Source organism: Peromyscus leucopus, chromosome 19, assembly GCF_004664715.2.
Source record: "Peromyscus leucopus breed LL Stock chromosome 19, UCI_PerLeu_2.1, whole genome shotgun sequence".
Lineage (NCBI taxonomy): Eukaryota > Metazoa > Chordata > Mammalia > Rodentia > Cricetidae > Peromyscus > Peromyscus leucopus.
Window position 1 is genome coordinate 26,321,080 of NC_051079.1, and position 12,403 is coordinate 26,333,482.

At 44.3% G+C, this 12,403-nt stretch overlaps 2 protein-coding genes and 1 pseudogene across 5 annotated transcripts in view; all 3 read left to right on the forward strand.

Moving 5' to 3' along the window:
• LOC114686160 (protocadherin alpha-3-like) overlaps positions 1 to 12,403 on the forward strand; it is a 196,369-nt gene that overhangs the window by 65,355 nt on the left and 118,611 nt on the right.
• Positions 1 to 12,403, forward strand: part of LOC114686155 (protocadherin alpha-7) — a 206,055-nt gene that overhangs the window by 38,766 nt on the left and 154,886 nt on the right. The gene's annotated exons all lie outside the window — the stretch shown is intronic.
• LOC119086301 lies at positions 161 to 2,905 on the forward strand (annotated as a pseudogene).

Below are 12,403 nucleotides of genomic sequence, written 5' to 3' on the forward strand. Positions count from 1 at the left end.
CCACCCATTCACAGAACAGACTCAACTACACAGAAACAAGAATACTCTATGAAACTTATTAAATAAATACGGAAAAGGGAGACTGTTCATAAAATATCTCATGAACACTTCCTAAAACCCGGCGATTCCAACCAAAGGTGTCTGCGATGCTGTTTTCTTGATGAAGAGGCCTGAGAGTCCAACATCTGCGCTCACTCTCTCCTGCTCCTCGAAACCTGGGAGGCAGGGAGCGGCCAGCTCTAGCTACCTCATCATCATCATCGAGGCCAAACGCGGTACTGTCTGGGCAACATGGCGCATGACCTGGGGCTGTGGCTGGCTTGTTCAGGCTAGTGTCCAACGACAGCGGGAGAGGGGACCTCCTGGAGGTAAATCTGCAGAATGACATTTTGTTTGTGAATTCTCGGATCGACCGGGAGGAGCTGTGCGGGCAGAGCGCAGAGTGTAGCATCCACCTGGAGGTGACCTTGGACTAGCCGCTGCAGGTTTTCCATATGGAGATGGAGGTCGTCAAGGATGTCAATGATAATTCACCCATACTTAGAGAAAGAGAACAAAAGGAGCCTATTTCTTTTCTCTTAAAAATTAAAAAATGATTTATATATTTATATTTTATGTACATTAGTGTTTTGCCTGCATGTATGTCTGTGTGGGGTACCAGAGCCCCTGGAACTGGAGTTAGAGACAGTTATGATCTGTCATGTGAGTTCTCAGGAAAAGCAGCTTGTGCTCTTTACTGCTGAGCCATCTCTCCATCCCCTAAGAGCTGCTTATTTCTGAATCTGAACCTCTGGACACTCAATTTCCTCTAGAGGGAGCTTCTGAAGCTGATACTGACGTACCTTGTCTTACCTATATTTTAAGTTTGAAGAAGCATTTTGCACTTAAAATAATGATTAACAAAAAGATAAAAGAATACCACCAGTACTGATTCTTTGGAAGTTGTTGGACAGAGAAAAAGATCAGAATTTCCTCTTTTGTTAACAGTCATTGATGGTGGTAAAACGTGGCTAACAGATATATTCAGGTCAAAATAATTATCCTGAGCCGGCAGTAATGGCACATGCCTTACATCACAGCTCTCCACAGGCAGAGATAGGCGGATCTCTGAGTTCAAGGCTAGCCTGGTCTACAGATCGAGTTTCGGAGCAGCCAGCGCTACACAGAGAAACCCTGTGTCGAAAAACCAAACCAAACCAACCAACCAACCAAAAAACAAACCCCAAACAAACAAAAGACAAAATAAACAAATCAAAAGTCAAGAACAACAAACCATCCCAGATATGAATGAGAACCCTCCCGAGTTTGATAAACCCTCTTGAAATGAAAAAATGACACCTGAGTGATTCAACTAACTGCTCCCGATCTAGATGAAGGTCAGAACAGAGAAATTTCCTATGGGTTCTCAATGATTCATCCTACTAGTGAGAACTTCAAGATTTAGATAAATCTAGACACAGGTGAAATTAGAACTGATGGGAAACTGGATTTAGAAGAGAACAAGGCAAATGAGATTCAGATCAACGCAGTTAATTGATAAAGGAGTTCCTTCCATGGGAGGTCGCAGCACGGTCTGAGTGCAAGTTCTGGACATAAAGACAGTGTCCCGGAGATAATGGTTTTGCTTCCTTGCCGTTCCCCATGCTAGAAGATGCTCAGGTGAGAACAGTTATCACCCTAATCAGTGTGTCCGACTTCGACTCAGGTGCCAAGGGACAAGTAAATTGCTCTCGATACTCACGTCTCTTCAAGTGGGTGTCCCTCTTCAAGAAATACTATTCGATAATTCTGGGCAGCGCCTCAGACTTGAGACCACAGCTGACTACAAGGTGGTGGTGACAGCCCGGGACGGCGGCTCGCCCTCGCTGTGGGCCACAGCCAGCTTGTCCGTGGAGGTGGCTGACGTGAACGACAACGCGCCCAACTTTGCGCAGCCCGAATACACGGTGTTCATGAAGGAGAACAACCCGCCTGGCGCGCACATCTTCACGGTGTCCGCCGTGGACGCAGACGCACAGGAGAACGCGCTGGTGTCCTACTCGCTGGTGGAGAGGAGGGTGGGCGAGCGCTTGCTGTCCAGCTATGTGTCTGTGCACGCGGAGAGCGGCAAGGTGTTCGCGCTGCAGCCTCTGGACCATGAGGAGCTGGAGCTGCTGCAGTTCTAGGTGAGCGCGCGGGATGCTGGTGTGCCTTCCCTGGGCAGCAATGTGACTCTGCAGGTGTTTGTGCTGGATGAGAATGACAATGCGCCCGCGCTGCTGCCCCACCTAGCTGTGGGAGCCAGCCGGTCAGTGAGAGAGCTTGTATCTAGGCCAGTGGGTTCGGGGCACGTAGTGGTGAAGTTGCGCGCAGTAGATGCTGACTCTGGTTATGTGTGCCCGTCTTTATGAGCTACAACCAGTTGTGGACTCACACAGTTCCTTCTGAGTGGGTCTGTACACGGGTGAGATCAGCACCATGAGAGCACTGGACGAGGCTGGTGGGGATCATGAAGGACCACGGAGAGCTGGCACTGACTTCTACAGTCACTGTGACTGTGTTGGTGTCTGTAGTAGACAGTGTCCAGGCACTAAAGATCTCGTAGTGGGCCTTTGTGGGCGCTACCATTGCCACAAGCATCGCTAATGGATGTCCTCGTGTACTTGACCATCGCCATCTGTGCAGAGCCCAGCCTGTTGCTGATCTTGATGCTGCTGTCCACAGCATTCTGGTGCTCATCCCCAACAACCGAGGGTCCTGTGGGCCTGGGAAACACAGGGTGGTCTGGTTCAGTGCCGTGGGCAGCTGTTTGAACTTGATTCAGAGGAGACAGTGGTCCTGCTGTGGAGTGGTCCCGTCTGATCCAGACCATATGGCCTTCAGCTCCAACCTTCTTAAATTCTTCAACCAAAGTAAGCCACTGTAGCACATCAGTGTTTTTGCTTTCCTTAAAAACTAGGATTCAGGCTCTAACTAGATTCTTGTTTCCTTAATTTTTTGTTTTAAATCATTGATTGTCTTAGGTTCCTTAATTATAGTTCTTCTGAGTTCTCATGTATCAGCCAGTGAATGACTTACGTAGACATGCATTGGAAATTTTGAATCCCCACTTGTTTTCTTTTTGCATTCTTTTTTTTGCTATTTTTGAATGATTAACCTTGAAAAATAATATATATATGTATATATATATATATATATATATATATATATTCCTTAGTTGATCATCCAATGTTAGGAAAATAGCCTCATCAATAACCATACTAATTTTATACAACCCAGATGTTAAAATATATTGAAAGTATAATAGTAGCAATTGACAATTGTAAGTCTATGACACATATTTGATTGTAAGATGAATAATTTTGTCATTTTTCAAGTGGAGTGACAATTAATTATTATCTTGTTAATCTCACCTGCAAGAATAAGACCACTATCACAATTTTTGAGCCAAATTTAAAGTAAGCTTTATTAAATACTGGCCAGGATGATGGCACTGGCTAGGTCCATACCCGGGATTCCCACAGAATGGTGCTGAACTACATTAGACAGGGGCTTATAAAGGCAAACCCCACAAGGCTACACACTTCCTACCTTAATACAACCAGGGGCAAGCATACATCCTGACATAAATCCTGTCTACCTATCTCCCACTTATGTGTGATCAAAGCACATCTTGAGCAGTTGGGACAACCAACCTTGTTTACTAAAGAGAAAATTTGTGTCTTGTTATCTTATAGGAACAGCCCCCAGCATTCCAGGAAGTTATCTGTCCTTGGGCACATAGAATAAAAATTGTTTGTGAATTTAAAGACACTTAAACACCACCCAAATGAAGATCTGTCTTGTAATAGTTCATTTGGTTATTTTCTTTTTATGGTGGCACGTGAATAATGGAGAGTTGGGGATCTAAGCCAGGGCCTTGTACGTGCTGAGCAAGCACTTTACCACTCAGCTACATTCCTAGCATTAATGGCATAGTTTTCTTTTGTTCATTTGTGCTGACATGTGGTCACCACCCAGTCTGGCCTCAAATTTGTGATTCTCTTCCTTCAGCTTTCCGAGTAGGTAGACTAACAGAAGCGTATCACCTTACCTGATTAATGACCCTTTTTTCAATCTTATAAAGTATAAGTGTAAACTTTATTCTCTATTCAAGCCCCTCTGATAGCATCTTTAGTTGAAATTATCTTAATTATCAGGTAAGTCCTGTGGTGCAGATACAACAACCATCACTTACATCTTACAGACAAGAAACCTGAAACTGCAGTCACAGAGGTCGTGTGACCTATTTAAATATATTTTTGGAGGACCCAAACTCATTGTGGCATATTGATCATGTGCTCATTATTTGCTGGATTTTCTGAACTAAAACTTACACTTTGTGATTTCCTTCCACAAAAATACATAGAACTTGTCTTTGATCAGAAAGCAAAACTCTCCATCGTTCAACCTTACACTAAAGGCATTAAAATTTCCAGACTTTTCTCTATTTCTTCACATGCTTTATTTTAGGAGCAGGAACATGTATTTTAGTACATGTTCAATTACTAATATTTGATTATTGTATGATATTGAAGTGTATTGTCCAGACAGTCTCTTCCATTTAGAAGATTTGCTGAACACTAGTTCAGGCAACATTTTCTTCAGGAATGTCTTAAAGGGTAGATAACATTTCAACAGTAAGTTTTCACAGATGGAATGTAAGTGTTCTCTTGAACACTTGAACTTGAAATGTGAACTTGAAAGATCAGCAGTGGGAAGAGAACAAAGGCGGGAAAGCTCATAGAGGATCTTCCATAAATACTTAGGTATCAAGCAAATAGAGATCCCCCAGGACAGGGTTTGTCGGTGTAGCTCTGGCTGTCATGGAACTTGCTCTATAGCCCAGGCTGGTCTTGAACTCAGAGATCTGCCTGCCTCTGCCTCTGAGTGCTGGGATTAAAGGCATAAACAACCACACCTGGCTGAGCAGAGGAAATTTAAATAACTGTGGCAGAAATGGATTGAGGGAACCATATGCTAATCCAGACTAGCAAAGAGAAGCATCCGGATAATGATTGACTCAATATAAATGATAAAGCCAGTCATGGTGGAACACACCTTTAATCCCCAGGACTCTGGAGGCAGAGGCAGGAGATTCTCTTTCAGTCTGAGGTCAGTCTGGTTTATACAATGAGCTCTAGGACAGCATGAACTACATAGAAAGACCCTGTCTCAAGAAAAAAAAAATAAGAGAAAGATAAATGAAGTAGAATAAGGTAGGACAGCCCAGTTATTACATATGGATTTATTATCTAGTGATTTACTTAAAGCACTGCTTGTACTGCATATTTGCCAATCATTTGCTACTTGGAACAGAATGACCTGAAGAAATAGCTGAAACAATGGGTTATTTCTCTTAATAACCTGCTGATTGCCACTTATGCTTCTGTAAAATCTCACACACTTGTTTGCCCTACCTTGTGGGTGTAGAGTATAAAATGAGAATGCAAACCGGAACCATGACCAAGGCTTTTCAGGAACTGTCCTGGCTTTTGCCACCAGTGACATCTCTTCTCATTGGTGTGGGGATGCTTATGCCAGAAAGATTTCCCCAACAAAAATGTAGTGGCATCTATATTTTTAGTTTGGTGTACTGGGGTAAATGGCTTGTATGTGTTTGAGCAGGTAGGAATTGGGAGGGACACTTAAGAATCTGTTGCTAACTTAAGAACCTTTGTACTGGAATAACATTGTGATTCAAAAGGTAGTTCTAGAACCCAGAGTGGGTGGTTATACACACACATTGAGGAATAATTCCTTCCAGAAAAACGTAAGTCAATGAAAGGACAGAAATCACCAAGAGACAGATGGAAAAATGAAAAGTGATAGTGAGGAAAATGATTTAGGTAAGCACACGTGTTAATTCCTAACACACTGTAACAAATGATCACAAATCATTGGGAGGAGACATTTGTCTCACAGTATTTGAGACCAGAAGTCCAAAGTGAAGACATAAAGCATTTGTAGGAATCAAGGAACTGTATCCATTAGAAGAATAAAGCATGCTAGAAATAATAGAACAGGAGAGAAAAATATTTATTCTTTGCTTCTGTTGGTTTCTGGTGGCTGTTGATATTCCTTGGCTTGTGACTACATCACTTTTCTATCTTTAGAGTCACATTGCTGTCTCTTCTTCATATCTTCTTATCTGTGTTTTTGTTTAATAAGGACACATGTAATGGCACTGATTCTTGACTTGGATTCTTCAAAATAAATTATTCTTAATTTAATTACATTAGTTACTATGTAAAGTTATATCCATGAGTCTTAAGATGTGGGTACATCTTTTGAGGTACCACTATGCAATCTTCTGTAGTAGGCTTAGAAAGATAGAAAGTAGGTAATGCTTCTGCTCTCAAGGCTGGGTCTTGGAAATCTGGCTGGAGTAATGTGAGATTAAGAAAAACAGGAGCAAAGTAGAAGCCAAGATGGGGTCAAGTGGGCTGTATGCTTGGATGGAGACATGGCAGACCCCCTCCCAATACTCAGCACTTTTATTATATGCTGGGAAAAGAAGGGAATGGCTAGCTAATCTTGGAATGGGAATCTCATGGAGGGTGGTGTACATGCAGTCTTCTGGAGTAAGGGAACTGTTGGTAGAGCTTCCTTCATGGCTGCTTTCTTAGTGAAAAGGTCAACTGTTACACAAGCATCCTGCTTTGGCAAACATCCTAGTCTTGGGCATGGGCAAGGCTGTACCATTCCCTTAGCTGTGAGATCTGTAGACATGGCTTTGCTCTTGTCAAGAGTGCACACCCAGGACTTCAGCTGCTCTCTGAAAGGTAACCAAGGTTGGAACTCAGAATGTGATGTATCAAGTGAATGTTAGGGGTTAGAAGTGAAGAAAAGAGGATGAATAGAATATTTTTTTTCTGCATGTTAAAGGTGTTTGAGTGCGGGGCATATACGCTCCAACCCCACAGTTCCCCAGAATTTTCTTGAGTGCGAGTAGCAGGAAATATTAGATAGAAGGATTTAGAGTGTAGAGATAAACAGATAGAAAATACAGGATACCCTTGAGAGGGCCTGGAACCTATTCCAACAGACCCTGACTGTCTCTGCCCTAAGGCATTTATAGAAACGCCAAAGGGTGGAGCAAAAGACCCCCCCTCAGCACAGCCAAGTGTAGACTGTCTCTGACACCTGCACTCAGGCCCGTGGTCCAATCATCCTCTCTATGCAGACCTGCTGGGTAAAGCCATGAGGAACCTGAGAATGGGGTCCCACATTTGAGCATCCTAGTAGTGTGAAGAAAAGAAGCAAGAAAGGAGACAATGGAGACAAGGCAAGCAGCATGGAAATGAAGATGGAGATAATAAGACTAAACAGGAAAATAAAAAAAAAACATTTTAATCAGAGCATAGGGATGGCCTACACTGAGGGGCAGATGGCAGAGTGGTTAAGAGCACTTGTTGCTCTCACAGTGGTTGACAGCCATCCAGGGAATTGAATGCCCTCTTCTGTCCTACATGGGCACCAGGCATGCACATGTGCACATGCGTACATGAAGACAAAATATACACATAAAGTAAAATAAATAAATTGGTAAAAGAATAGATAGTATAAATAAATGTCACCATAGGAAGAAAACCCTTGATTTCATGCTTGATGATTTATCTTCGTGGAAGAACCATCAAGTCACATGGTAGGAAAGAAGTTGAGAAATTGAGAAACGAAAGAAAATATAAAAAAAATGTCTTTAAGTAAGAGAAATACTAATATTTGAGTGTCCAAATGAGGTAAAGGAATGCCAATGTCTAGAGTCACCATGGATAATAAACAACTTTAAACTGAAGATCAATAGGAAGAATACTTAACTGTGTTGGAAACTGAAGGGAATGTTTGAGAAGTAAGATAAATGTGGTGATATGTTGTGTACCCTAATAAACTTTGCCTGAAGATCAGAGAACAGAACAAGCCACTAGATTAAACAAAGAGGCCAGGCAGTGGTGGCACACACCTTTAATCTTAGCACCCAGGAGGCAGAGGTCTGTCTGGATCTCTGTAAGTTCAAAGCTACCCTGGACTATGTGAGATTGACTCAGTCTAGGAGAGAAACAGAGCCAGGTAGTGGTGGCACAAGCCTTTAATCCCAATCCTTGTGAGTCATGTGCCTTTAATCCCAGCACTTGAAATCTTATGCCTTTGCTTGGGAAGCACACATACCTTTAAATCCCAGGAAGTGAAGGCTGGGTGGAGAAATATATATAAGTTTTGAGGAGACAGGAAGGGTTTTTAAGGCTGAGGTGTTGGTGAGGTAAGAGGTGGTGGCTATGGCTTGTTTCTTTGTCTCTCTGATCTTCAGGCAAATTTTATTAGGGTATACAATACATCACCACAATAGACAGAAGATTGATTCTAGGGTGTCTAAAGGGCATACTGCAAATGGTTGATTTATGTGGAGAGGTAAGTGATGTGCTCTGTGTACAGCCTGGTAGACATGAAGGATCAGGAAGAATCAAGGGACTATTCCATGACAAGAGTAAAGCATGTAGTAGAAATAATGGAACAGGAGAAGATTGTATGAGCAAGAAAATACAATACTCCAAATAGATTTTCAAGGGTGAGTAGAGATGCAGAAATGAACCCAATGGTCATGTTCTATAGAGTTGTTCACAGACTAGGCAATGTAATACTTGAATATATAACTCATAATATAAAATTGGAGCCATATATAATTTACATTTACTTTTAAGATTTTTTTGTTTTGTTATGTAAATATTAAATGAAACAAAAAAAAAAAAAAAAGATTTTTTTTGTTTGTGTATTTTATGTATATGGGTGCTCTGTCTGCATGTATGCCTGCACACCAGAAGAGGGCATCAGATTCCATTATAGATGGTTGTAAGCCAATATGTGGTTGTCAGGAATTGAATTCAGGACCTCTAGAAGAGCAGCCAGTGCTCTTAACTGCTGAGCCATCTCTCAAACCTCTACACTTACAACATATAAAATATATATTTCATTGTACTGTTTGACATGGAACTTTATGCCTTGGTAGCTATAATAACAGGTAACAGTAATATTCTTTTGCTGCTGATGTATTATCGTCATTGTCTAGCTTCTGTCATGTACTTGGAAAAATCAGAGTTAAACAATACCAGGGTTTCTTCTACTGCTGATGAAATTCAGATGTGGTAGGGAAAAAAGCAAGTTTATCCTACTGGCAATAGCTTAAATTATACTAAATAATAGAATGTTAGTTCTTGGTATGCTTTCTACAAGGTAAACTGAAAATATTAAAACATTGTTTTAGAGAGATTGTAGTGTATTCATGTACACACACAAATATACTACATGTAGATACATCCTTTAAAGTAAAACGTTTCATCCACCCTTGGAACTTATGAACAAGGTGTATTATTTGAGATCTAGTATGTAACTGCCCACCTTCCACCTCATGTGTTTTATTTGGTCGTTACGTTTCCATTTGGAATTAATGACTGTTAATGGGAGAAGGCCTTGAAACTATTACAGGAAAAGAAAATTTCAACAAAACTTGCATGACTACGAGAACTGGAGACCTGTTACGCAAAGCCAAATGTATAATGTTCTCTAATTTGAAAATTTACACACACACACACACACACACACACACACACACACACACACATAAGTTTGTGGAACAGTGCAAGACATATACCACTTGTTTAATAACATCTGATGCTGATAGAGTAATCATTCACTGTTCCTAGAAGGACAATATTTACCTCCTAAATATGTACTTGCAATGAAAAAGTTCAGAAAATGCAAGGAGTAAAGGCTTTTATCAATGGAAAACATGAAGACCCAGTGAGCACTGCACTTACACATTTATGCCTCATGATGTCGCTCTTCACTGAGAACTTTCTTTTTGGGCAAAGAAAGTCACTTCCTTCAGAGAACTCGTTGTGAATTCTACAGTACTAGGACGCCGTCAAACCAGTTTTTGAGAGGCGGTTTCAGGTAAGATATTCCGTATATTGTAGCTATCACTGCAACTTTCTGCGTGTACCATGTTGTTATCCTGGCAAAGTCGCCCAGGATCCCGGTGCCTCCTGCTCTGGCATCTGCTCCTCGCAGCCTGGCGGGCCGGGAGCGGCCAGCTCCACTACTCCATCCCGGAGGAGGCCAAACACGGAACCTTCGTGGGCCGCATCGCTCAGGACCTGGGGCTGGAGCTAGCGGAACTGGTGCCCCGCCTGTTCAGGGTGGCGTCCAAGGACCGCGGGGACCTTCTGGAGGTAAACCTGCAGAATGGCATTTTGTTTGTGAATTCTCGGATCGACCGGGAGGCGCTGTGCGGGCGGAGCGCGGAGTGTAGCATCCACTTGGAGGTGATCGTGGACCGGCCGCTGCAGGTTTTTCACGTGGAGGTGGAGGTGAGGGACATTAACGACAACCCGCCTGTGTTCCCTGAAACCAAGAAAAGCATAATGATTGCAGAATCGAGACCTCCAGAAACTAGATTTCCACTAGATGGCGCATCCGATGCAGATATCGGAGTCAATTCCGCTTTGACCTACCGATTGGATCCTAGTGATTATTTCGCTTTGGGCACGCAAAACAACCATGAGCGAGCTTCTTCGTTATCACTTGTGTTAAAGAAATCATTGGACAGAGAAGAAATTCAGGAACATAGTTTATTACTAACAGCTAGTGACGGAGGCAAACCGGAGCTGACTGGTACAGTTCAGCTACTGATCACTGTCCTCGATGTGAACGACAACGCTCCGGAGTTTGATCGGTTCATTTATAAAGTCAGAGTGTTAGAGAACGCACGTAATGGAACTTTGGTGATTAACTTAAACGCCACAGATCCCGACGAGGGTACAAATGGAGACATAATCTACTCCTTCAGGCGGCCTGTATCCCCTGCGGTGGGACATGCATTTAGTATAGATACCAATAGCGGGGAAGTTAGAACGAAAGGCCAACTGGACTTCGAAGAAAATAAATTATATGAGATACCCGTGGAGGCAGTGGACAAAGGGAATATCCCAATGACAGGCCATTGTACCCTTCTGGTGGATGTACTAGATGTAAACGATAACGCACCAGAGATAAGAATTACTTCCCTGTCACTCCCAGTTAGAGAAGATGCCCAGCCAAGCACTGTCATAGCTCTGGTCAGTGTGTCCGACCATGACTCCGGTGACAACGGGCAGGTGACCTGCTCCCTGACCCCTCACGTCCCATTCAAGCTGGTGTCCACCTTCAAGAATTACTATTCACTTGTGCTGGACAGCGCCCTGGACCGAGAAACCACAGCTGACTACAAAGTGGTGGTGACAGCCCGGGATGGGGGCTCGCCCTCGCTTTGGGCCACAGCCAGCGTGTCCGTGGAGGTAGCTGATGTGAACGATAACGCGCCCACGTTCGCACAGCCCGAATACACGGTGTTCGTGAAGGAGAACAACCCGCCTGGAGCACACATCTTCACGGTGTCGGCCGTGGACGCTGACGCGCAGGAGAACGCGCTGGTGTCCTACTCGCTGGTGGAGAGGAGGGTGGGCGAGCGCTTGCTGTCCAGCTATGTGTCTGTGCACGCGGAGAGCGGCAAGGTGTTCGCGCTGCAGCCTCTGGACCATGAGGAGCTGGAGCTGCTGCAGTTCCAGGTGAGCGCGCGGGATGCTGGTGTGCCTTCCCTGGGCAGCAATGTGACTCTGCAGGTGTTTGTGCTGGATGAGAACGACAATGCGCCCGCGCTGCTGCCCCACCCAGCTGTGGGAACGGGCGGAACAGTGAGCGAGCTTGTGTCTAGGTCAGTGGGTTCAGGGCACGTAGTGGCGAAGGTGCGAGCAGTGGATGCGGATTCTGGTTACAATGCGTGGCTGTCTTATGAGCTGCAGTCGGCGGCAGGGGGCATGCGCAGTCCGTTCCGCGTGGGTCTGTACACTGGTGAGATCAGCACGACGCGCACCCTGGATGAAGCTGATGTACCGCGCCAGCGTCTGTTGGTCCTGGTTAAGGACCATGGTGAACCTGCGTTGACCTCCACAGCCACAGTGCTTGTGTCTCTGGTGGAGAATGGCCAGGCACCCAAGATCTCTTCCCTAGCTTCTGAGAGCACTGCATCTTCTGAGGCGTCGCTGGTGACTGTCAACATCTACCTGATCATCGCCATCTGCGCGGTGTCCAGCCTGTTGGTGCTCACACTGCTGCTGTACACCGCGCTGCGATGCTCGGCGACGCCCACCAGGGGCGCGTGTAGTCCGGGGAAGCCGTGCTGGTGTGCTCCAGCGAGGTGGGGACCTGGTCATACTCTCAGCAGAGGCGGCAGAGGGTGTGCTCTGGAGAGGGTCCGCCCAAGACCGACCTCATGGCCTTCAGCCCCAGTCTCCCTCCGGTGCTAGGCTCTGTAGAGGAGACGTCCCAGAAAGAAAGGCATGTAGAACATTTG